General features: G+C 44.0%; 1 long non-coding RNA gene across 1 annotated transcript in view; it reads left to right on the plus strand.

Annotated features, from left to right (window-relative positions):
* LOC121286336 overlaps positions 1-25,933 on the plus strand; it is a 67,136-nt gene that overhangs the window by 632 nt on the left and 40,571 nt on the right. Inside the window, exon 2 of the long non-coding RNA XR_005944919.1 lies at positions 8,339-8,571. This is a non-coding gene — a long non-coding RNA (uncharacterized LOC121286336). The remainder of the gene's footprint in view (positions 1-8,338; positions 8,572-25,933) is intronic.

A 25,933-nucleotide genomic window follows, 5' to 3' on the forward strand; every position in this document is an offset into this window, starting at 1 on the left:
GTGCATTCATAAATGGTTCAGCTGCCCTGGGAAACATCCCCAGTTCTGGTATTTTGAGCGTCCAGGAGCCCACAGCATTTGCGTGAATGTCCTCACTGTACTTCTAATAACTTTGGTTATTATTACAAGGCTGAACTAAATTTCCGCTGTTTGATAGGTAGCGCTTTAAACTCTGCTAAGGGTGCCTCCCTGCTACATGAACAGCCAGACAGGCAGATGTGAAATTGGATTTCAAGAACACATTGGAGAAGCTTGTCCTGCAAGCTTCAGACTATAACTTTAACTCACTCACAAAATCGACCCTGTCAGCTTGGTAAGGACTACTTCTGATCTCAGCGAACTCGCTTCTGTGAAATCCCTTTATTTAGCAGAGGCACCCATGACTTAATTCACTCGTACGCCATAATAATGGTCACTCTGCCTGTGTCAGAACGTCACGGGGTCAAGTCTCACTCACAGACTCGAGCACATTATCTAAGCTGACACTGCCGGTGCAGCACTGAGGGAGTGCACCTTATGGTATGAGATATTAAACCGAGCCCCTTTCTGCCCCCTCAAGCGGATGTGAGAGATCTCATGGCATTAATGCTAAGAAGGGCAGAGGAGCTGACCGATATTTGTCCCTCAACTAATCTTGCTAGAGCAGATTGTCTGGCCATTGTCACACATGCTGTTTGTGGGAGGTTGCTGTGTGCAAATTGACTGCTGCGTTTTCCCACATTACAATAATGAAGTATTTCATTGGCTGTAAAGTGCTTTGGAATGTCTTGAGGTCATGAATGGTGCCACAGAAATGCAAGCCTTCATTTCTACACGTCATACAGAAGCCTGTAGTGATGATCTGCTAATATTGACAACAGTAATTTCTGGGTTTAAACATTTTGGAGGTTACTCTGTTTAACAGCAGATAGCATTTGGCAACACTGGTTTACCACCATGCAGTTGGAGAAATCACCCTTAAAATCCATCCACCACTAAGATCAGGATTTGAGTTGTAAAATGCAAAATCCTTCTGGAGATATTAATACTTTACAAAATCAGCTGACAGGGCCTAGCAACAGCCTGGTGATCCATTTCACTAGGTTATGAGCCAAGTGGTGAGATTGCAAATTAGTTGAGCTAACACAGCAGTCTTGGGGATCAAAGCTTGGTCTGTGCACTTTAGTTCCATATGAGCTAACACCTGTATCAGGGATGGTTATATAATCCATGAGATCTTCCTATAATCCCATTTCTATTGATCCCATTTTTACATCGGCCTCAATTTGAGCTTTGGCAGAAAGGGGGAGTTTAAGTGAAAGTCGAAACTAGAACCTTATTTGGTCATTTCCCACCCCAATCTGACCGACCGCAATTTTAACCTGCAGATGTGAGGACACCTCTTCCCAAGCCAGCCGAACCGCATTCAATGTGCAGGTCAGGTCTTTATGATGTGATTTTAACCTCAGGCCTGTGTGTTGGGAGGGGAGGTGGGGTGGTGGGGGAGGGAGGACAGGGTGGAGGAGCAGGTGTGGCTTTCCCTGTCTGGCCAAACCCTCCAGAAAGCTGGATTGACAGCACCTTCCAAAACTGCCACCCAGAAGGGCAAAGACAGCAGATGCAAGGGAACACCATCACCTGCATGGCCCCCTTGCACACCATCCTGACTTGGAACCATATACTATTCCTTCACTGTCACTGGGTCTGAATCCTGGAACTTCCTAACAGCACTGTGGGTGTACCTACTCCACATAGACTGCAGCGGCTCAATAAGGTGGCTCACCAGCACCTTCTCAAGGGTAATTAGGGTCGGGCAATAAACGCTGGCCAAGGCAGCGATGCTGACATTCTGAGAATAAATTTTTTAAAAGTCAGGTGTTTCTTTTTTAATGATTCATTGTTGCCCAGGAGATCAAGAATGTTCCTCTTGATCTCACAAGGAATCTCCAGGCCTCTCTTGTGTAGGGGCTCCACCCACCTCCCATCCCATCCATTGATTGTGATTCCCATCTCCGAGACTTAGCTGGGTGCTGGGGGATCATTCCCATTGGTTCCTGTCACCTGAACTGCTACCGCTGGCTAAGCAGTGATACCCAGGAGCTGCTGGATGAATGAAGACACAAGTTCACCTTCTCCCATCGTGCCAGTTGTATGATATTGTATGATGTTGACTAACTATTGCAATAAATCTCTATCAATTCGGCTTCAACAGGCCCAGGAATGAGGTGAAGAAAGCCCCTGCAGTGTAGAGCTTTGGAAACTTTGGTCCAAATTCAATTGTTCCAAAGCACGCTCCACTCATCATGTCATATCTCAAATTACTCATGAACTGTAGCACTCAATGGTATTTAGATAATCTTGAACTCATTAAAAATTGTGTTGCCCATATGCTGAGCCCTCTTCACCTATCATGTGTGTGTTCATTGCCCAGAAATGTGAGATATTAAAATTCTCAAATCTCTCCATGGCCTGACCCCTCCCTATCTCTGTAATCTCCTCCAGCCCTGCACCTCTTCGAGGTCTCTTGGGTTCCTCCAATTCTGGACTCCTGTGCATCACAGATTTTAATCACTTGCACCATTAGTGGCTGCGCTTTCAGATGTTTTGCCTCTAAGCCCTGGAATTTCCCTCCGCTCTGCCTCTCCAGCTCCTCCTGCTTTTTTAAGCATCTCCTTAAAACCTACCTCCTTAAAAGCCACCTGTCCCAATATCTCCTTATGCCTCAGTGTCAAATTTCACCTGATTATGTTCTGGTGCAGTGTCTTGGGATGTTTCACCAAGTTAAAGGTGCCATGTAAATGCAAGGCAGCTGTGGCTCAGTGTGTAGCATTCTTTCCTCTGATTCACAAGGTTCTGGGTTCATGCCTCACTCCAGAGGCTTGAGCACAATCATTAGGGTTTACACTCCAGTGTAGTACTGAGGAGGTGCCAAGCTCCTAATGAGGTGGCAAGCTGAGGCTGCGTGTTTCTGCTTGGGTAGGTGTAAAAGATCTCATGGCACTCTTTTGAAGAGCAGGGGACTTCTCACTGGTGTCCTGGTCAATGCTTATTCCTCGATCAACATCACATAAACAGATTATGTGATCAATATTACATTGTTGCTTGTGGGATCTTGCTGTGTGCCAATTGGCTGCTGTGCTTCCTACATTACGACAGTGACTACATTTCAAAAGTACTTAATTGGCTGTGGAGTGACTTGAGTTGTCTGGTTGTTGTGTAAAGCATTATATAAATGCAAGTCTGTTGAAAGAAATCTCTCATTTGCATTTGAATGAATAAAAACTAACTGTCTCCTCTGTCTCCCTTAGGGTGCCTGTGCCTTAGATTGACCACTCACTCTGAAATATTGTTACCGCAGATTAGCTTCAAATTTATCCCCCGACAAGTTCCAGTCATGTCATCTGGTGCTACTGCTGTGGTTGAGATGTCCTTGTGATTATCTCGTCCTGCAAGATTCGGGTGGGAGTCTGAAACTGAATATGGAAATGAGCTCCAGGAGTTAAAATCCTTCCAGTCCTCAATGTGTTGCTCACTCAGGCCCCTCCCCCACCTTGCACATGCACTGACTCCTCTCTGATTATAAAATATTGGCCATCGTAGGAGAAAAAAGTTGCATTTATACAGCACTGGAGCTTCATAACTCAGAGAGAGAAGCGATGACTGGCACACTGTCATCAAACTAATAGCAGCTCATTTGAAATAGAAACTGGTTAGTATTGAGTCAGTGTCCGAAAATAGGTTGTTATCTGTGCTGAGATCACAGGGCAACCCAAAGACAAGTGAAAATTTGCCCGAGGCACAGCCAGTTGAACTCTGCCAAATAATGATGCCCACAGCCAAAGTCAAACAGAGATTCTGGGTGGCTTCAATCAGTGTTGAAGAACTTAAAAAGGTGACATTGAACACTCTTGAGTCCCTATCTGTTATTCTCCAAGTTGTCTGGTTCTGAGAAGATATTCTGTGTCATTATTTGCCTTTTAGAATCACAGAATTGTTATAGCACAGAAGGAGGTCATTCGGCCCATTGTGTCTTCACCAGCTCTCTGAATGAGCATTTCACCCAATGCCATTCTCCTGCCTTCTCCCCGTAACCCTGCACATTGTTTCATTTCAAATAATCATTTAATTCCCTCTTGAATTCTTCGGTTGAACCTGCCTCCACCATACTCTTAGCCAGTAGCAAAAAAAGAAAGACTTGCATTTATATAGTGCCTTACACAACCTCAGGACTTCCCAATGCCTCACAGCCGATGAAGTGCTTTTGAAATGTTGTCACTGTAGTGGTTGTAGAAACATGGCAGCCAATTTGCGCACAGCAAGCTCCCAAGAACAGCAATGTGCTGTTAACCAGCTAATCCGTTTGCGATGTTGGGAGAGGGATTAATATTAGATACTGGGGTGAACTCCGCTGCTCATGTTCAAAATAATGCAATGGGATCTTTTACATTCACCTGAGAGGGCAGATGCAGATTTAGTTTAACATCTCATCTGAAGGATGGCAACTCTGACAGTGCCCAGCACCAAGATCATAAAATAGCAGAGCACCAGTGATACCCGCCCTCCTATATAGCTCAGAGACTTGGACTATGTACAGCAGGAACCTCAAAACTCTGGAGAAGTACCACCAGTGCTGTCTCCGCAAGATCCTGCAAATCCAATGGCAGGACAGTTCAGTGTTCTTGCTCAGACCAACATCCCCGGCATCGAAACATTGACCAGGCTCGATCAGCTCTGCTGGGCAGGCCACTTCATCCACAAGACTCCTGAAACAAACAGTCTACTTGGAGCTTTGACATGGCAAACGAGTCCCAGAAGGGCAGAGGAAACGCTTCAAGGACACCCTCAAAGCCTCCTTGAAAAAGTGCAACATCTCCACCGACATCCAGGAACCCCTGGCTCAAGACTGCCTGAAGTGGAGGGAAAGCATCTGGGAAGGAGCTGCACATCTCGAGTCTCATCGCCAAGGGCTAGCTGAAGTCAAGCATTGACAGCGAAAGGAATGCATGGCAACCCGGGCACCTCACCCACCTGTTCCCCCTACCACCATCTGCCCCACCTGTGACAGAGACTGTAGGTCGCACATTGGACTCTTCAATCACATGAGGACTTATTTTTAGTGTGGAAGTAAGTCTTCCTCAAACCCGAGGGACAGCCTAAGAAGAAGATGACTAGAGTGGGGGTCTTGAACCCATGACGTCCTGACTCAGAGGTGAGAGGGCACTGAGCCATGAGGAGGAAAGAAGTAAGTTGGAGCCAGAGAAATGGAAAATGAAAAATGCCAGTGCAGTTTTTGAAGAGTTAAAAAGTAAATTATGCCATGTATAAATGAAGTCCAGCTATGATAACACTAATGGAATCTGCTGCTGGAAGCTTAGATCCTTGTTTTGAGATCTGTTCTTGCTTCTCTGGGCCTCTGAACAAAGCAGGAATTCTTAATGATTTTTTCTTTCCCCTTCGCCTCTCCAGAGGAAGCAACACGTGACTGCAGTTGTGTGCAGGTCAGGGAGCCTCATGCGATGAGAAACTGTTGTGCATCATGAAGCAGGCACGGTACAGCTTGCAGCTGGTGTCCTAATGTGACAGTGACTAATGGAGGGTGGATTGAGGCTGATGATACTGGGTCCATGTTTTCAGAGGTTGTTTTTTTTCTCTCCTCTCCCTCTTGGTGTAAACAGAGGAAGGAACAGGCTGCCCTCAGCTGTGTCTTTGTCTGATATGATTGAATGGTTTTGCATACCATCTTTGACGAAAGCAGCGTTCGCTCATTCGCATTCCTGCTTCCAATCATTGGCCAAATCCACTTCACATCCAAACCTCGACCCAATCGAATTTTTGTGCTGCCAAACTTCTGTTCTAAAGCCAGACTCCATTTATTTCTCACTTTGTGGAGTGATCTTCTAACAATTCGTCATTTATTCCAGTAATTTATTTTTAAAGATATATTTTTGTTTCCGAGTCAGAAGGGTTCAGGGGTGGGTTAGGGTAAGAGGGGAGGCTTCAAATTCTGCTGCAGGAGTTGAGCTCGTAATCGTTCAGTCCTGAGGTAGAGCTGCAGTGCTGGAGGTGCAGCTTTTTATCTTCAGCTGAAGTCCTGCCTGCATGATCAGGACGATATTGAAGACCCCATGACACTCGAAACAGAAGCTGTTCCCTCTGCTGGGAGGGTTGCTTAGAAGTGGACACAGATTTAAGATAACTGGCAATTCAGATAATTGTCCTAAATCTTGATTCTTAATCTTAAATGTGCTATAATTTTACACTACCCAACATTCATGGTTTCTTGTCCAGAATTTGCTGGGGAGGGGCATCTCATGGTATTCATGAGACATGGGCATTACTGGCAGCATTCATCGCCCATCCCCAGTTGCCTTCTTGAAACGCTGCAGTCCATGTGGCGTAGGTACACCCACAGTGCTGTTAGGGAGGGAGTTCCAGGATTTTGGCCCAGTGACAGTGATGTCAGGATGGTTTACAACTTGTAGAAGAAGTTAGTCAGTTAGACTTTCCACTCACCCTTTAGTTTGAAATTATTTTGCCTGCAAATGGCTAAAAGTGAGAGCTGATCATGGTGCAGCATCAGAACATCAGGGAGTTTGGTGAGCAATGGGACCAAAAGTCGACCAACAGTTAACCAATGAGACCTGTTTAAATCTTGGGCCCCTGAACATGTCCATTTCCAAGGCCTGTCCTGTGGGCTTGTGGAATTAAACAGTTTACCTTCTGGCCGGCAGTGTACTTTTACAGCCAGGCCTTCTCCACACTTTGGTTTGACAGTCTCAAGGAGAAAGGTGCCCTATCAATGGGTCTCCCTGTGTTTAGAGACACAGAAGAATGAATGGGAGTTAGTGTGATGCCTCTTGCACTTCATTAGGCTGGCATTACCATGATGCGCATCTGCTCAAGGCACAACCCCCATCTCAGTGCAAACGCCAGAAATGCTGAGAACAAGACAGACTGAGAGATTAGCTACCGCAGGCCTTTGCGCTTTTTCCCTCTGCTGTGTGCCCAGGGAATAAGCTTTTGCTAAGCCCAAAACTGAGAAACATCGCTAACAAATAGTCACAAGCATTCTCTTTGCTTCAAACTGCACTTTTTGGTAACAAACTATCAGGCATCCATCGAGCAGGTAAACAAAGGAGTTTTTTCATTACTCATCAAAAGTTTAGACGATATGTGTTGATTAATAATAATTGTCAATTGAAAACAACTTCTTTGCTGAACTAGTGTAACTGAATTAGGGGAGATGGTGGTGTAGTGGTAATGGCACTAGGCTAGTAATCCAGGAAGGCTAGGTTCATATCCTGGGCACAAGGGTGCCAGTCCCATGACTGCTGGTGGAATTTAAAGTCAATTAATAATCTGGAATTGAAAAGCCAATGTCAGTAATAGCAATCCCCTTTTGTTGATTGTTATAAAAAACAATCTGTTTCACTAATGCCCCTTTGGGAAGGAAATGGCCTACATGTGACTCCAGACCCACAGCAATATTGTTGACTCTTAACTGCCCCATGAAATGGCCTGGCAAGTCATTCAATTCAAGAGCAATTAGGGACGGGCAACAAATGTTGGCCTTGCCAGTGATGCCCACAACCCATGAAAGAATATTTTTTAAAGAATTACTGGTATTAGTTGTTATATATTAACAACCTGCACTCGGGTATACAGGGCATGACTTCAAAACTGAACCTGTTAAACGCATATTGGAGCGGAAGTAAAACGGGAATATTTATCTGTATGATACCCAGGTTACGGTTAAGCTGGGATAGTGCCTGTTGGTGCTGGTAGCAGGGTTAGGCTGAGGTTTGTTTGCATAGGACTGGTTGATGCCCACATCAGTGTGATTGCCTGCCAAGCTTTAGGAAACTCTGGTGCCCACTGCTGTTGTCTTCACCACCGTGAAGCAAATACTGAATCCATGCAAAGCTCAATCAAGAGGTTGGGAAAGGTGCTATGTAAATGCAAGTACCTCTTCTTTTAAAGCTTTCCCTTCCTTCATTGTGATGGCTCCTAATGTGGAGCAAGGTCAGTCTACAGTTTACTGGGCGGTAGTCAGGATCTTTTAACTGTAAAGAAAAGGAAAGTCAGAATGACATCTACAAGGGGGGTAACACAAAGGGACCACTTTACCTTGGCAACACCGAAACTCCACAAGTTCAACGCAGGCTCACTTCTGGTGTAGTCACTAGGTTGACTGCAATTTCAGGAATATGTTTGTGAAGATGGTGGTGTTTCCCAATCTTATCCTTGAAATTATGAACAAAAACAAAACAATTATGAAAGCCACACCAGACTCAAATCACCACACCATGGTTTCTGAAATGAATATGACCCTGACTTGTTTTTTGTGGCAATTTTGCAGGGAATTTTGCTACGGATGTCGACTGTGAGTTGACCTTTGGAGCCTTGAAAAATCCCTCCAAGAACGGGGGTCAACCTATACACTGAATACAAAAGTGAGCCACCTCTGTGGAGTCGATGGTCGCCATTTTGAAATGTCATCATCCAACACAAGGAGAGGGCACGTCTTAACTCCTGCTCATCTTCACAACACAGCCCGTATCGTTCGCTTGATCCCTTGCATCCAGTTATAAGGTAAGCAGTAAGTAAAGCATCCATTTGTGGGTTGAACAATTGAGGCTGATGATGAATATGAGTATAGCAAGAGTGTATGGAAAAACATGATTTTTGGGGATGGAAAAATGGGGTTGACTTATATGCTGCGATTTTGAAAAATGCAATCAGCGACAGGTTTCAATTTGCATTGTAGAGACCTGAACTACAAAGTTGAATGTGTGAATACTATATTACAAAATGCCCCGATCACCAGTACTGGACGGTTGGGGTAAATCTCTTTTTCCCACGTTACTACCTCCTGCACACGCTGTTACATTGCGCACCTGAAGAATGCATAGCTCTGCTGTGCGATGAGCTGAGCCTCTGATTTCCCACCCTCCTCGTTGTAACATTAGCTCTCTCCACCCTCTCTACTACACACACATACACACACAGGCATTTGCTGCTGTTTGTTCAAAACTCCCTCCAGTTCAAGGTTGTGTTTACTGTGCTCGGTCTTCAGCCTGGGGAGTGTGCCCTCTAATGTAGGATCATGTGTCTTTATCATTACTATTCCTGTCTGGTATGAAGAGGGATGACTTGGGAAGGGTCTTCTGTTCTTTGATTATGTACCACTGAACACGCCGTCTACCTGGGTGGCAGCCTGTATACTTACTCCACTGCCATGACAACACTAGGTTTAGACCAGTGCACCTATGGCCTCCTGCATTCCTCTTGACATCTCATGGACAGCAGTCTTTGAAGATTCTGCAATGATATTTACCAATGCAAATTAATCAGAAAGATCAAGCCCAGAAGTTAAGAGCTCTTTCTTAAAACTGCCAGGTACTAACATGAAAAGTAAAAGGTTTTTCTTTTTTTTTCCCCAAATGAAAAAAAATTCTCAGAAAGCTGAAACCACTGCTGTAAGTAGCTTTCAAATGCTGACATGTTGCTTCTTTCAAGAGGCCACTCTTAACTCTGTGAGGTAAGTTCAACATTACTCAGCCTTCAGGCTGTGCTTCATGGATCTCAAACACTGTCACAGCTTCTATTGCCTCGATTTAATCAATATAATTATGGCCATCATTTCTCCTTTTACATTCCTGGATTCCAAATGTGCCCTCATGCTCACTTTTCCTCCTCTCAATATCTTCCCTCAATATCTTCCCTGTATATTTACAACAAAAACTTGCATTTATATGGCACCTTCAACTTCTTAAAAGATTCCAAGGCATGTTGCAGGATCAAGTAAAATTTGACATTGAGACACTTTGGGGCAGGTGACCAAAGCTTTAGCCAAAAAGGCCGGCTTTACAGGAAGAGAGAGAGGAGGAGAGGTTTATGGAAAGAATTTCAGAGCTTAGAACCGAGATGGCTGAAGGTACGGCTGCCAATGGTGGGGTGAAGCAAGTCGGCAATGTGCGAGGGTAGAATTACACAACCTCCTGCTCCAAACCATACTTTCCCAGGACCTTAACCCTGTGCAGCTCTTTAAGTTCCTCAGCCTTTTTTTCCATGTACATGCTACAGGTTTTTAAAACTAACCTTCCTTTACGCCTAGTGAGTTACAGCACAAAAAAAGGCCATTCTTTTGGGAGAAGCATTGATACATGTACTGAAGAGGTTCAAGGAGCAGGTCCATCACCGCATTCTCATGGCAACAAGGGATGGAATGTAATTTTGCCTAAGTTACCCACTGAATGAAAAAGAAAAACACTCTATTAAAACTCAACCATTTTAAAAGCTTCTATTAAATATGTTCTTAGCTTTCTCTGCTTCCAAACCCTCCCAGTATCATAATGTCTCCTTGTAATTCTAGTTTCTCAAACCTGGTATTATCCTGATGAATCTATGCTGGACTCTCTGTGACTTTAATGTCCTTTGTATAATGTGACACTCAAAACTTCTGACAGTACTCTGCCTGTGACTTAACTAATGTTAAGAAGAAATTTATCATTACATCTTTACCCTTGTACTCCATGAACACAGCAAACTCCCACAAACGGCAGTGAGATGAATGACAAGGTAGCCTGTTTTGGTGACATCCATTGAGGGATAAATATTGGCCAGGACATTGAGGGGAACTTGCCCACTTCTTCAAAGTAGTGCCGTGGGATTTGTTGCGTTCACCCGAGGGGGCAGACCCGTTTAATGTATCATTACAGCTATGTCTGTCTTTTCTTTTACCCCACTTTTTCCAATCTTGGGGAGGTGCAGTCACCTCCGCCATTTTCAGAAAAGAATAATCTTGCACTTAGTCACGTGAAGACAGGCAGGCGGTGACAGGAAGTGACATCAGCAAAACGTGCCCTCCAAGTTTTCTCACAAAGCTATCAGTTGAAGAAATTTTTTTTTAAATGAAGTGCAAGTGTAATTTCTCAGTCTTGTGAAAGTGCTGAAAATGTGTTCGAGGAGAATCACCGAGTGTGAAATTTATCGAGAAATGAGAGGGTTGGGGGAGGGGGGGTGGTCAATGATGGTATTTAGCTGTTGTGGTTCTCAGATGGAGCCTGTTCATGTTCTAATAACCATGAAAAACAAATCTCTACTTTACCTTACTATTCCACCGTGCTAACCCTGAGTCCTGGAAAGCTTTAACAAATCCTTAAAACATGCACCTAATCTTTAAGGGATTAAAAAAACATTTTCTAAGAAAGATTCCAATCGCATCATTTTCAAAAACAGTATTTTAAAAAGTGCATGGTTTCTGTATGCTGGCATCACAATAAGAGACAGTCCCTATTGGTTGGCAGGAGTAGGGAGGAGCTAATCTTGAATTGCTAGCTGATCCAGTGCTGCTATAATCTCAGAACAATTGAATTCTTTAGTTTTAAAATGCTTGATACTCTGCATAATACAGGTGATGGTTTATAAACTGACAGTTATACTTCAATTATTTAAAGGGAAATAAGAAACCTGTGAGGCTTCACTTGGCAAATGAAGACCTTATAAAATAATAAGCCTGGAGCAGGTGGAGAGAGCAATGGAAGGAATATAGAAATGGGAAGAGGCTCAGCTTGTTGGCCATTCAAATAAGATCTAGGCTGATCTGCATCTTTACTCTATCTGCCCACCTTGGCTCCATATCCTTTAGCACATATGTCTAGCAAAATTCTATTGATAGAAGGTTTACAAGTCGCAATTGGGCCAGCATCTACTGCTTCTTGTGGGGGAGAGTTCCACACCTCTATCAGCCTTTTTTGTGAAGAATTGTTACCCACCTGTTCCACTGAATAAAATAAAAGCAAAATACTGCGGATGCCGGAAATCTGAAATAAAAACAGAAAGCGCTGGGAATGCTCAGCAGGTCTGGCAGTGTCTGTGCAGAGAAAAACAGAGTTAACGTTTTGAGTCTAATATGACTCTTCTTTAGAACTGAAGGAGAGTAGGAATGTGATGGGTTTTGTACCTTCAAAAACTGGGAATGGGCTATGAAGAATAACAGGGAAGGCCAGAGATAGGGTAGAGGATGGGAGAGATTAAGTGACAAGGATGTCCTGGAACAAAAGAGTGGGAGTGGTTGTAGTAAAGAAACAAATCATTGGTCTGGAGTGAATGCAAATGCCAGAATTATGAACAACTCTGTCTGGAAGCAAAAACACATTCTTCTGAATGGCTTGGCTCTGATTTTAAGTTTATATTTATATTTTAAGGTTATATCCCCTTGTCTGAGACTGTCCCATCAGGAGAAAATGGGGAAATTTAATGCCCTCCCCCCGGCATATTTGCAGGCGGGGGCACGTCAAATAGAACAGGAGTCTAACTCCCTGCCTCCCAGCCCACCTGGATCTCTCCCCATAATACGGTGGTGGGTGAGATATCAGCCAGCCTGCATACCCTTAGGCCTATTAAGGCCCTTAACAGGCCAATTAGTGGCCAGGTAAATGTCGTAATACTGTGCATGTCAATGCAGACAATGACATGTACCTTTTTAGAAGCTGCATAGACATCACTAGAGCCTGTTCCTGCCTCCCCGGCAATAATATGTGTGGCTGGGGAAGACAGGACAAAGGTGGCCAGCCCACTCTTTCACGGCCTCCTGACTTCTGACTCCCCAAAGCCTGTCCACCATCTACAAGGCACAAGTCAGGAATGTGATGGAATACTCTCCACTTGCCTGGATGAGTGCAGCTCCAACAACACTCCAGAAACTTGACACCATCCAGGATAAAGCAGCCCACTTCATAGCATCCCATCCACCACCCTCAACATTCACTCCCTCCACCACCGACACACAGTAGCAGCAGCGTGTGTATCAACTACAAGATGCACTGCAGCAACTCACCAAGGCTCCTTCAACAACACTTTCCAAACCTGCAACCTCCACCACCTCAAAGAACAAGGGCAGCAGACACATGGGAACACCACTGCCTGGAAGTTCCCCTCCAAGCCCCTCACCATCCTGACTTGGAAATATATTACTGTTCCTTCACTGTCGCTGGGTCAAAATCCTGGAACTCCCTTCCTAACAGCACTGTGGGTGTGCCTACACCACAAGGTCTGCAGCGGTTCAAGAAGGCAGCTCACCACCACCTTCCCAAGGACAACTAGGGATGGGCAATAAATGCTGGACCAGCCAGCGACACCTAATGAAAGGATGAAACAAGTCCAACATCCAAAGATCCTCTTCTCAGGACTACTTCTAGTCCCAGTAGTGGCCACTGTTGAGATCTGGTGCTGCTAGAAATAATCAGCTGCTGTCCAATCAGATTGGTCAATAGCTCTCGAGGATGCGACTTCCTGTCCCAAGCAAGTTGATGTACAAAGAAACCTGGGTGTCCTTGTATAACAGTCACTGAAAGCAACCATGCAGGTGCAGCAAGCAGTTAAGAAGGCAAATGGTATGTTGGCCTTCATTGCGAGAGGACTTGAATACAGGAACAAGGATGTCTTAACTGCAGCTGTACAGGGCTGTGGTGAGACCACACCTGGAGTATTGTGTGCAGTTTTGGTCTCCTTACCTAAGAAAGGATATACTTACCACAGAGGGAGTGCAGCGAAGGTTCACCAAACTGATTCCTGGGGTGGCAGGATTGTCATATGAGGAGAGATTGGATCGACTGGGCCTGTATTCACCGGAGTTTAGAAGAACAAGAAGGGATCACATTGAAATTTATAAACTTCTGATAGGGCTGGACAGACTGGGTGCAGGGATGATGTTTCCTCTGGCTGGGGGGTCTAGAACAAGGAGTCACAGTCTCAGGATGCAGGGTAGGCCATTCAGGACTGAGATGAGGAGAAACTTCTTCACTCAGAGGCTGGTGAACCTGTGGAATTCTCTACCACAGAAGGCTGTGAGGGCAAAGTCACTGAATATATTTAAGAAGGAAATAGATTTCTAGACTCTAAAGGCATCAAGGAGAATGGGGGAGAGAGCGGGAGTATGGCGTTGAAACAGAAGATCAGCCATGATCATATCGAATGGCAGAGCAGGCTCAAAGGGCCACATGACCTACTCCTGCTTCTATTTTTCTATGCTTCTGTGTTTCTGCCCTTGTAGACTTTTCTACTGGGCTAGGTGAGCAATACTCACCCCATTTAGAATTCACCCCAATGGTTCTCTCCATCTACCCTTAAATTCCCATCAAAATCCTAAAAACCTCATTTAAATTACTCCGTCAATTATTGTATTCCAGAGAGTACAAGCCTAGTTAATCTCTGCTTGTAATCTGACCCTTGGAGCCTTGGTTACATTCTGATGAACCTGCACCACGTTCCTTCCAAGCTAATATATTCTTCTCAGGTGTGTAGCCCAGATCTACCTGTGGTACCCCAGATACAGTCTAACCAGAGCTTTGTATAGGGTGATGGGGTGAGTGTGGTGGCGGTGGCGAGGGGAAATGACTTTGAGATCACAACTGTGTTTGCTTGGATTCCTTTTGTGTATCAGTTCTCCAATCTCTAGGAATGTTTAGAGGATGTTTTACGCAGAGCTGTCAGGTACTGGACAATTTCTAACTCCCATGTTCAATCCACTTGAAACTTCTGCAAGAAGTACCTGGCCTAGAAATTTGCTGGCAGCATGCCAGTTCTTCAGGTGCAAAATGGGAGCTTAAGCATCCAATGTGGCAGGCATTGCATGGGTGCCAGAAGCAGCCCATCCGCTGTAGTGGTTATGACAGAAAAAAAGGCATCAGGCCTTTTGCTGACGCAACCAATTTCTGGGTCTCTGTCCCTTTATAGCCCATTGGCAATGTGCATCTATCCTGAACATTATAAAGTATGGCCTGTGGAATCAGAAAGTTTTCCTGACTTTCTTCATTAAAGCAAAGCACAAATTGTTACCACATACTCACAGCACAGGAGCAGGCCATTTGGCCCAACTGGTCTGTGACGGTATTTATGTTCCACACAAACCTCCACCTACTCTTCATCTAACCCCAGCAACATATCTTTCTATTCCTTTTCCCCTCATGTGTTTATCTAGCTTCCCCTTGAATGCTTCTATACCATTCACCTCAATTACTCTGTGTGGCAGCAAGTTCCACATTTGAACCACTATCTGGATAAAGAAGTTTCTCTTGAATTCCCTATTGGATTGATTAGTAACAGACTTATCTTGATGAGTCCCAGTTCTGGGCTCATCCACAAGTGGAAACATCTTCTCTACATCTACCCTATCAAACATTTTCATAATCTTAAAGGCTCTACTGGGTCTCTGCTCAGCGTGTCCAATCTTTCCTGACAATTAGAACCTGTCAGTTCTGGCATCATTCTAGTAAAACCTTTTTGCACCTTGTCCAGTGTCTCTAAATTATTTATTACAAGATAGAGACCAGGATTGTTCACGTTACTCCAAGTGTGGTCAAACCAAGGTTCTGTAACAGACTGGGCGTGTATCCATTGGAGTTTAGAAGAAAGAGAGGTGATCTTATTGAGACATAAGATCCTGAGGTTACTTGACAGGGTGGATGCTGAGAGGATGTTTCCCCTTGTGGGGGAGACTAGGACTTGGGTACACAGTTTAAAAATAAGGGGTCTCCCATTCAAGACTGAGATGAGGGGAATTTTTTTCTCTCAAAGGGTCGTTAGACTTTGGAACTTTCTTCCCGACAGAGCGGTGGAAGCAGGGTCATTGAATGTTTTTAAGGCAGAGGTAGATAGATTCTTGGCTAATAAGAGAGACATGGATAGCGGGAGTAGGCAGGAATGTAGAGTTGAGGCCACAATCAGATCAGCCATGATCTCATTGAATGGTGGAGCAGGCTTGAGGGGCCAAGTGGTCTACTCCTGCTCCTAATTCATATGCTCATATTACCCTGATGATATTGAAATGCTTAATACAGTTCCATGACATTCCTTTGACCACTGTTTTAATGAAATCGTTATCCTGTTCCTTCTGAATGGCTTTTCAACTACTTTTGCCTTGTGTATAAAGGAACATTGGCAGAAGGTATGAAACATTCGAGCAATAACGTTGCCTGCAGGCAATTCTACGTTGTGCAATTTTTCACATACACCACATTTGTACTAAATTTGGGTGACACAGCAACAAGAATTATACAGCTAATTTTTTAAAAAAACAGGAAATATTTACAAGGTGCAGGCAGAAAAGGGCTAATTTTTAACCTCTGTGTTCCTGGCCTGCTGGATATCAAACTGTCATCTCCTGGCACTATTTTGAAGAGCAGAGGAGCTCTCCCTGGTGTCCTGGCCAATATTTGTACCTCAATTAACGTCACAAAGAAAAACGGTTTTATCTAGTCACTATCACGTTGTTGATTGTGGGAGGTTGCTGTGGGCTGTGAAGGACTTGCATTTATATAGCACCCTTCATGATCGTTGTCATCAGCTGTCCCTTGATTCGAGGATGAGGTCTCCTCAGGTTGTGAGTTTCTGCCGTGGATCTTTATGTGACTGAACAGGCTGTTTCTTGACCCGCAGACATTGGGCAGCACATCCCTCGAGCTCCCACAAACAGCAAAGTGATAATGATCAGATGTTCTGTATTTTGTGGTGCTGGCTGAGGGATAATATTGGTCAGGCCACCAGGAAGAACTCGACCACTCTTCTTCAAAATCGTGGCATGGGATCTTTTATATCCATCCAAGCTGGCAGATGGTGCCTCAGTTTAATGCCTCATTCTGACAGATGGCAACAATAATGCAGTGCTCCCTCAGTACCACACTGGAGGGTCAGCCAAGTGAAAACAGAAAACGCTGGGAAAACTCAGCATCTTTTAAAAGTTCTTTCCCGGGACGCGGGCACGGCTGCCCTAGGCCAGCATTTTTATTGCACGTCCTTCTCCTTGTGGAGAGAGAAACTTAGTTAATGTTTCAATCCAGTATGACTCTTCTTCAGAACTGGAGAGAAGTAGAAATGTGATAGGTTTTTATGCTGTTGAGAAAAGAGGGGAGGCGCAGGTGGAACAAAATAGAAGGTCGGGGATAGGTTAGAGGGTAGAGGGAGATTAAATAACAAAGATGTCACTAAACACAGGACAAAGGGAGTGATAATGATAGTATTAAAGACTAAACCTTTGGTCCAGAGTAGGTGTTAATAGTGGAATAGGGGTCAGCAGGCTTTGCTTTTATTTTATGCTCAAGTGGGTCTTGAACCCATGATTTTTTGACTTAGATGTGAGAGTGCCACCAACGAGCCATGGCTGATTTTTCTGCTGCTGCATAGCTGGCAGCTTAAACCTGTGACAAAAGTAACTCTTCTCTTTCAGATCCTGACTAACCAGCTGTACATTTTCGGATTTAAATCTGACCTTGCTGAACCTTGGTGAAGACATGAATCTGAACTGTTAATCTGCCCTTCTGAGCTTGCATTGCTTTAAGTATAAATGATTACAGGGTGATTTAATTGAGGTGTTTAAGATGATAGAAGTAATTGAGTGGGTAGTTATGGAGAGAAGTTATTTTGTCTCATGGTGGGGGGAGTCCTAAACAAGAGGAAAAAAAGCCCCAAATTAGAGCTACACAGTTCAGGAATGATGTCAGGAAGCACTTCTTTACACAAAGGGTACTGGGAATCCAGAACTCTCTCCTCCAAAAAGTTGCTGGGGCTGGGGAGTCAATTGAAACTTTCAAACTGAGATTGATATTTTTTGTTAGGCAAAGGGTATTAAGAGATATGGAATCAAGGCGGGTGAATGAAGTTAAGATACAGATCAACCATGATCTAATTGGAAGGCAGGCCAGCTCTGAGGGGCTGAATGGCCTCCCCCTGAACCTGCGTTCCTTTCTGAAGCACTTTCTATTTTTATTCCAAATTCCTTGATGTTGTGATTTTGTTTGTTCCCCAATTACTTCTACAATGGTTTGCACATTTGGAATAAACATTACTTCATATGTCTTCATTGGCTTTAATCCGTTTCCAGTTCTTACATGTGCAGAGTGGCACAAAGAGAAAGGATTGAGCTGCACGTTCAAACAATGTGGTACTGGAAACGCGGTTATCAAACTTCCCACATTACTGCATGAAGAATGCGGAATGTATGCACCTCACAGCAAAGAGCTGAAAGATAGTGTGAACAGACAGCTCTCAGGAGGAGCTGCCATGGAGCTCGGTCTGAATGGAGGTGTGAAGGGTGATCAGAGTAACAATGGCGCTTGGTAGGTGTCAAAAGATGTTGCTCAGTCCAGATGAAATGTTAAAAGGTGATGAATACTTGGCAGTTGACATTGATGAAACTGGCACATCTGGAGATCGAGATCCCTCCCTGTTATAATCCAGCGCTCTATCCAAAGCAGCTGAAAGTTTTGATCCGTTGTTAACACCATGTCGGGTATAGTACAGGTTGGTTTTACCAGCAAGAGGGTGAAAGTAATGGCCAAAAACATGGCTGCTGTCGATGGAGCAACTGAAGGCCTTCTACGTTAAGAAAGAAAGACTTACATTTATGTAGCATCTTTCACAACCCCAGGATGTCCAAAAGTACTTTATAGCCAATGAAATACATTTTAAGTGTGGTCGCTGTTGTAACGTAGGAAGCTCAGCAGCCAATTTGCACACAGCAAGCTCCCATAAACAGCGATGTGGTGATGACCAGATAATCTGTTTTTGTGAAGTCAATTAAGGGATAAATATTGGCCAGGACACTGGGGATAACTCGTCTGCTCTTTGATATAGCACCATGGGATCTTTTACATCCACCTGAGAACACATGGTTCAACATCTCATTTCTTGCTTTTATTTATTTGTTCATGGGATGTGGTCGTCACTGGCAAGGCCAGCATTTGTTGCCCATCCCTAATTGCCCTTGAGAAGGTGGTGATGAGCTGTCTTCTTGAACAACTGCAATCCATGTGGTGTAGATATACCCATGGTGCTGAAGGAAGGGAGTTCCAGGATTTTGACCCAGTGACAGTGAAGGATCATTGATATAGTTCCAAGTCATGATGGTGTTTGGCTTTGAGGGGAACTTGAAGGTGCTGGTGTTCCCATGTGTCTGCTGCCCTTGTCCTTCTACGTGGTAGAGGTTGTTGGTTTTGGAAGGTGCTATTGAAGGACCTTTGGTGAGTCACTACAGTGCATCTTGTAGATGGTACACGCTACTGCCACTGCGTGTTGGTAGTGGAGGGAGTGAATGTTTGTGGATGGGGTGTCAATCAAGTGGACTGTTTTGTCCTGGATTGTGTCAAGCTTCTTGAGTGTTCTTGGAGCTGCACTCATCTAGGCAAATGGAGGGTATTCCATCACACTCCTGGCTTTGGGGAGTCAGGAAGTGAGTCACTCACCACAGGGTTCCTAGCCTCTGACCTGCTCTTGTAGCCACAGTATTTATATGGATAGTCCAGTTCAGTTTCTGGTCAATGGTAACCCCCAGGATGTTGATAGTGGGGGATTCAGCAATGGTGATGCCATTGAATGTCAAAGGAGAGATTGTTAAATTCTCTCTTTTAGGAAATGGCCATTGCTTGGCACTTGTGTGGCGCAAATGTTACTTACCACTTACAGCCCAAACCTCTGAATGTTGTCCCGGGGCAGGATTTTATGGTCCCGCCCAATGCCGGAATTGACCAGCCCCACCGATTGTCAATGGACTTTTGGCTGGGCCGCCGAATCTCCCATGGCAGGTCCCGCCGTGACGGGGTCTGAAAATCCCAGCCCAGGTCTTGCTGCATATGGACATGGACATTAAAAGATGGTGCTGTCATCCGTGCAGCACTCACTCAGTACTACACTGGGACTGTCAACCTAGATTACAGGCTCAAGTCTCTGCACTGGGAGAGGAGGTGTAGATAGTGCCCAACACCGGGCCCCAGGCTCAGCGGAGTCTTCAAGTTGTGCAGCAACCAGAGCTTCTGACCTGAAAGATGGGCTTAAAAAAAATTTGGAACTGTCAGGCATAAGGTTCTGATTTATTTAAGAACACCTGTCAGTGTCAGCTTCACTCATTTCTGCACTACTGCATCTCAACTTCGGGCAGCTTCGTGGTTCCGATTGTTTTTTGAAAAGCCCGCCAGAAAGAAAATGAGGGGCCGTCCATTTAAGACAGAGATGAGCAAAAATGTTTTCTCTCAGAGGGTTGTGAATCTTTGGAAGTCTCTTCCTCAAGAGGCTGTGGAAGTAGAGCCTTTGAATATTTTCAAAGCAGAACCAGGGGTTGAAAGCTTATCGGGGGTAGGCAGGAGTGTGGAGTTGAAGCCATAATCAGATCAGCCATGCTCTTATTGAATGGTGGAGCAGGCTCGAGGGGCCGAGTGGCCTAATCCTGTTCCTAATTCGTATATATTTGTTTATAAAACCAAAAAGCTGCCCAAACATCAGCAGCAGCACAGCAACTGTCATGAGAGAGCTCTCGGTAAGTGAAATCCCTGTAATTTTAGAATCACTTAGATGCTGCTTTGCTTGTGTGTGTTGGGGATGCAAGGGTGGGGTGCGGGGGGTGGGGGAAGTGCAGGAGGTTGGGGGGGAAAGTTGGGTGGAAGGAAGGTTGGAGGTGGGTGGGCAGGTTTGGGGGGATTAGGGGTTTGGGAGTGAGGTGGAGGTTGGTGATGGAGTTGGGTTGAGGAGGGGGGTGGTTGAGGGTGGTGGGGTGACTTAAGGTTTAGTACCACAAAATACTTCTGTAAACTTCTCAAAATCCTCTTTTGAATTTAAAACAGCATATTAATAGCAATCTAAATTTTCATTCTGCCCTAAAGTAGACACAATTCTGATGACATGCTGTGTTGATGTATGAGCGGCTTGAGAATCTTGGGCCTCATCAAAGTAAATGTAAGAAAATAAAAACAGGGAGTGATGCAAAACAGGATGTTGATTCACTATCACTTATTTTATTACCCTTGCAAAGTCTGGGAATGAAATCCCTATTTGTCATTAAGAGATTGCTTAAAGAAAGGTTTTACAAATCTCTACTCCATCTGAGGTTCACTCTACCCTGCACCATTCTGTATAAAATCTAGCAGGAGGTGGTCACATTGTGGGACTCAAGTTTCTCTGGGGGTGAGGATTCCCGATTATCCATTGTAACTTTGGTAAAAAAAATCCATTTAAATCCTAGAGAAACAGCATAAAGGGCTTTTACCATAAAGGACCTTTATAGAAACTCAACCCTATGACTTAAGTGCTTTTAGAAACTATTTCTCTTGGGATTTTGCTGTCACACTTTTTTTGCTGTTGGAGTTTCTTATTTATTAATTAAATTTTTCTACTTAATTTGCCTGTTTCTCTCACACCTCAAACAATAATTAGAATTTAAAAAATACTGTTTGCTCATTTATTTAGTACAAATGTAATGCAACATCGTAAGAAACCTGTGGATCAGCTGTAAATTCACAGTGTATAACACAATTATACGTTAGTGGGTTGGCGCCAGAGATGTCAGAATGGTAAGGTTGTATTAGCTACAGAGTTGAATTGTTTTGTAAATGTAGTGATTTCTTTGTAGGGACTTTCCTAATGTTGTTGATTGCTCTGTGATTAAATATTCTTAGAGACTCACCATTGAGCCTCCAATTTCACCATTGCTACAATCACTCTGCCTACTGCATGCAGGTGTAATGAAAGAAAGATAGAACCTATTTTTATACAGCACCTTTCATGATGTCCCAAATTGCTTTACAGCCAATTTTAAGTTGTAGTCACTGGTATGATGCAGGCAATGTTATCAAATGGCAGAGCAGGCCCAAGGGGCTGAATGGCCTGCTCTTGCTCCTGCTCCTAATGTTCATATGTAATTTTGGATGGATGAGATGAGCTGGGCTAGATGGCCTTTGTCATTCATAATTATCTTGTGAACAGAAGGTGGAATCATGGCTGGAGTTCTGTTTATTTTGTTGCTAATGGAAGTTTACTGGCTTTGCGGGGTGAAGTTGCCAGGACAGGAGTGCATAATGGGCTCATGGTGAATCAATAACCTGTTTTACACAGCACACGATTCTGAAGAGTTTTTTCCATTGACTTCAATCTTGTCCTTTTGTCTACCTACATATTATCCTACTCTATCTTGGTGCTTTTATGAGTTTTTTGAGGTATTGAAATATTATGATAAACTTGCATTGCACAGCAGAAAATATCTTATAATGAAAAGCAACGATTAGCAGAATTTTCAGACTTGCTGATTAAGAAAACACAGATACAATTGTTAACCATTCAATCTTTGCCCTCTGCCATCTTAAAAGTTGTGTTATGCGGATACCTGAGAGCTCCAATGCTTCTCACTGGCAGTTAAGCCCTACATTGTTCAATCATTCCACTTTGTTGCTCAGGAGTCATTTGATCTTTCTATTTGAGATTACTGATAAAATAGAATCCAACTACACCCCTTGTATGAAATAATTATATTGAATAATATCATGCTCCCTGGCAGAAGAAAGTCTTCTACATCTGCAGAATGGAAATGATCTTGTGCAGTTTATCTGGGTTACAAATATTGAATCTTTCCCCAAATATGAATTATTGTCACCGTGTCCATATGATGCAATGCAGAACATATTAGTGAGGACTGAAGCAGCCACCAAAATCAGTGTTATCATCTGCACAGTGTTATAAATAAGTAATAGGATATTTTCCTGTTAAATTAACAATATTGCACGATGCTGTTAAAGTAAAATTTGTACTCTCTGACTTGTTTCATAGTTACAGTGGGATCCCCTATAGGGTGCACACAAACCAACACTGTGTTGTTGTTGCTCTTAATATTAATGACCCAGCAGATATTTGCAACCAGATGCCAACAATGGGCATTATCATTTTACTAGGACCTTTCTGTGATTTTTGGTGAATTGATTGGTGAATTTTGAAAGGGGGAAAATATATCATGCATGATTGAGGGGAAGGTTTACATTGGGAGGGGGGGAATGAGGGGCTGGGAAACAGGAGAAGCACCAGGGCCCATGATTTTTCTCCCTGGCCCTGGTTGCATTAGAGATCATGATATCTAATACAGGAAAGTTCTATAGTTATTTAAAACTGATGAGGACACAGCACCATGGGGAGTAATCTGGGATAGCGGGATTAATTTTTAGTGGTTTTGTGAAGTGCTGGCACTGAGGTAGTGGGCTGAATGGCCTTCTCTGCTGTATGTTCTATGATTCTATGTGAGGCAATGATGCATTCATGTCACAACGATGTGACTGGCACTCGAAAATGTCGTTAGCCCTTTCCAACATTGTGACAATAGCGTTTTTAAGGAAAGGTCTGTTCTGTGTGCGCAGAGCTACCCCCCGTTTTCTTCAATGGGACTGAAGACCCAAAAAGAGCACTCGGTCCTCTTATAAGCAAAGCTTATTTTTGTGGTTCCAGCGTAGAGAAAGATAGACTTACATTTATATAGCACCTCTCACAACCTCAGGACCTCCCAAAGCATTTTACAGCCAGCTAAGTACTTTTTGAAGCACAGTCACTGTTATAATGTAGGAAAGGCAGCAGCAATATGTGCAAAGGAAGCTCCCATATACAGCAATGACCAGGTAGCCAGCTTTATTGATGTTGTTGAGGGATAAATATTGGCCGGGAATGAGGAAGAGCACCCCTGCTTTTCTTCAAAATAATGCACTGGAACCTTCTACGTCCACCCACGAGGGCAGTCGGGGCTTCATTTTAACATCTCATCAAAAAGCTCCTCCAGCAGTGCTGCACTCCTGTGACTGTTTAGATTTTGTTCTTGGGTCACTCGATTGGGACCTGAACCTATACCCTTCTACATCAGAGGTGAAAATGCTACCCACAGCCAACACAGAGCAAAGGCTGAGAGCTGCAAGGATCTGAATGAGCGGCTCATACTCCCAGGTTCATCAAAGGCTTTCCAGTCAGCTATGGCACAATTTACAGGCTCTCCCTGGTAAAATCACACAAACACAAGGCCCATCAGGCCAGTACCATCAGGACATGCGGCACTCATTTACATTATTGACCCAAATAGCATCCTGGGTCCGGCAGGGAGATATCACCAGTTCAGGATAAACCCCTCTCTGGCTCACTAAAGGCAGCCAAGCAAATCTTCACAGGTCCTCACACAATCTTAGAATCTTGCCGCACAGAAAGTGGCCCCTCAGTCCATCATGTCTGTGCCGATCTTTGAAAGATATATTCCATTAGTCCCATTCCCCATAACCCTGCTCTTTCCCCATAATCCTGCACTTTCCTCTCCTTCAAGTACTTATCCAATTCCCTTTTGAAAGTTGCCATTGAATTTGCTTCCATCACCCTGTCAGGCAGTACGTTCTGGATAAAGACTATTTATTTAAATAGTTGAGTGGAACCCAAATGGTTCACTTTGTACATAGTCGATTTGAGGACTGATCAGAATTGGGCTGAGTGGTCTTTCCATATTTCTTGATGTATTGGCTAATTACAATCAAAAGATTAGCTTTCTATTTGTAGTTTTTTTTCCTTATGTTAATAAGCTCTGGTTTCGAAATCAGTGGCTCCTTCACCCATTAGCCTGGGTTGCTAGATTACTAGGCCATTAGATATTGTTTATATTTACATTACTATAAAGCACAGTATCACAGCATTTGTACATAGCAGATCACATAAATCTGCTGTCTGCTTGATCCATCTCTCTGTCTCTCTTTCATTGTCTGTCTGTCTGCTCTGTCACAGCATCTGTCTGCTCCAATGTTCCGTCTCAGTATCTGCACTGTCTCAGTGTTTGTATCCTCTGTCTGACTGTCTCTCTCTCTCAGTGTCTGCGTGTTCTGTCCCTCTGTATGTTTACTCTGTCTCTATATCTGCCTGTTCCATCCCTGTGTTATCTGCTCTGTCTCTGTGCCTGTCTTCTCTGCTCCATCTCTCTGTGTCTGTCCTTTTGTCCCTCCATGTCTGTCTGCTGGTCTCTGTGTCTGTCTGCTTGCTCTCTCTCTGTTGCTCTGTGTCTGTCTGCTCTGTCTCTCTCTGTTGCTCTGTGTCTGTCTGCTCTGTCTCTCTATGTCTCTTTGCTCCGTCTCTCCCAGTGTATTCTACTTCCTATCAAACTTCAGGCAAACTGAACTAATTCAGACAACATGTGAAGAAAGCTGTTTGTTTGGAAGCAAGTTAGCTGGGGCTTTATAACTAAATGATTTGACATGGTTTCTTGTGTAAATGTGCGCTGATAAAATCAACTGCAGTTGATCTGAAATGGTTCAAAACCGCGTGTGTACAGAACCTTTGATTCTTCGAGCAGATGTGGATTTAGAATTTCAGTGGGAAGTCAAGAACCAGTTTGACTGTGGATTTGCTGAACAAACAAGGTGCTGAGTGAAGGCCGGGTCTGCAAAACGAGGCACAGGCCAGTGACACGATCCCAGCACCAGAGCAGGCTGATGATCGACATCTGTCTGTATCAGTTTCAGCCTTTGAAATGAAAGAAACTGCTTTCTCCACAGACAGCTGCTTTATTGACTGGAAGCCTGACCGTGTCAAAACGTTTCTTGGAAGCTAAACTCAAACAAATCACTTCAACAGATGTTCCTTGGAGTCATTGGGAATCCTACTACTGCCACCTATGGGCCCAGTGTTACAAACAAAGCTAATCGCAATCCTTTCCCTGGCACTGTTCAGTTTGCTCCCGTTGGGCTGTCAGTTTATGGTAATTACATCCTAATCTCCCTATTTCCATAACCACTTGCAGTCCTGCCACCCTGCAAGCTCTCTGGGGGAATCCCCATTGCCGCCTTCTCGGGGTAACTAGGACAAAGCAATAAATCTAAACGGCCTCACCAGTTTCACCCATCCGGGAAAATTAAAAAAATGTTGCCAAAGAAGAAAATTGGCAGCATTTGGGGTATTGCACATTCCTCATTGTGAAACTCCAGGTATGGATGAAGTTTGATCCAGGGGGTTAAATTTTTTCCTTTATTCTTTCATGGGATGTGGGCATCATTGGCAAGGCCAGCATTTCTTGGCCATCCCTAATTGCCCTTGAACTGAACATTGCAGGGGGCAGTTAAGAGCCAACCACATTGCTGTGGGTCTGGAATCACATGTAAGGATGGCAGATTTCCTTCCCCAAAGGGCATTA

This window comes from Carcharodon carcharias, chromosome 13 (genome assembly GCF_017639515.1).
Source record: "Carcharodon carcharias isolate sCarCar2 chromosome 13, sCarCar2.pri, whole genome shotgun sequence".
Taxonomy (NCBI): Eukaryota; Metazoa; Chordata; class Chondrichthyes; order Lamniformes; family Lamnidae; genus Carcharodon; species Carcharodon carcharias.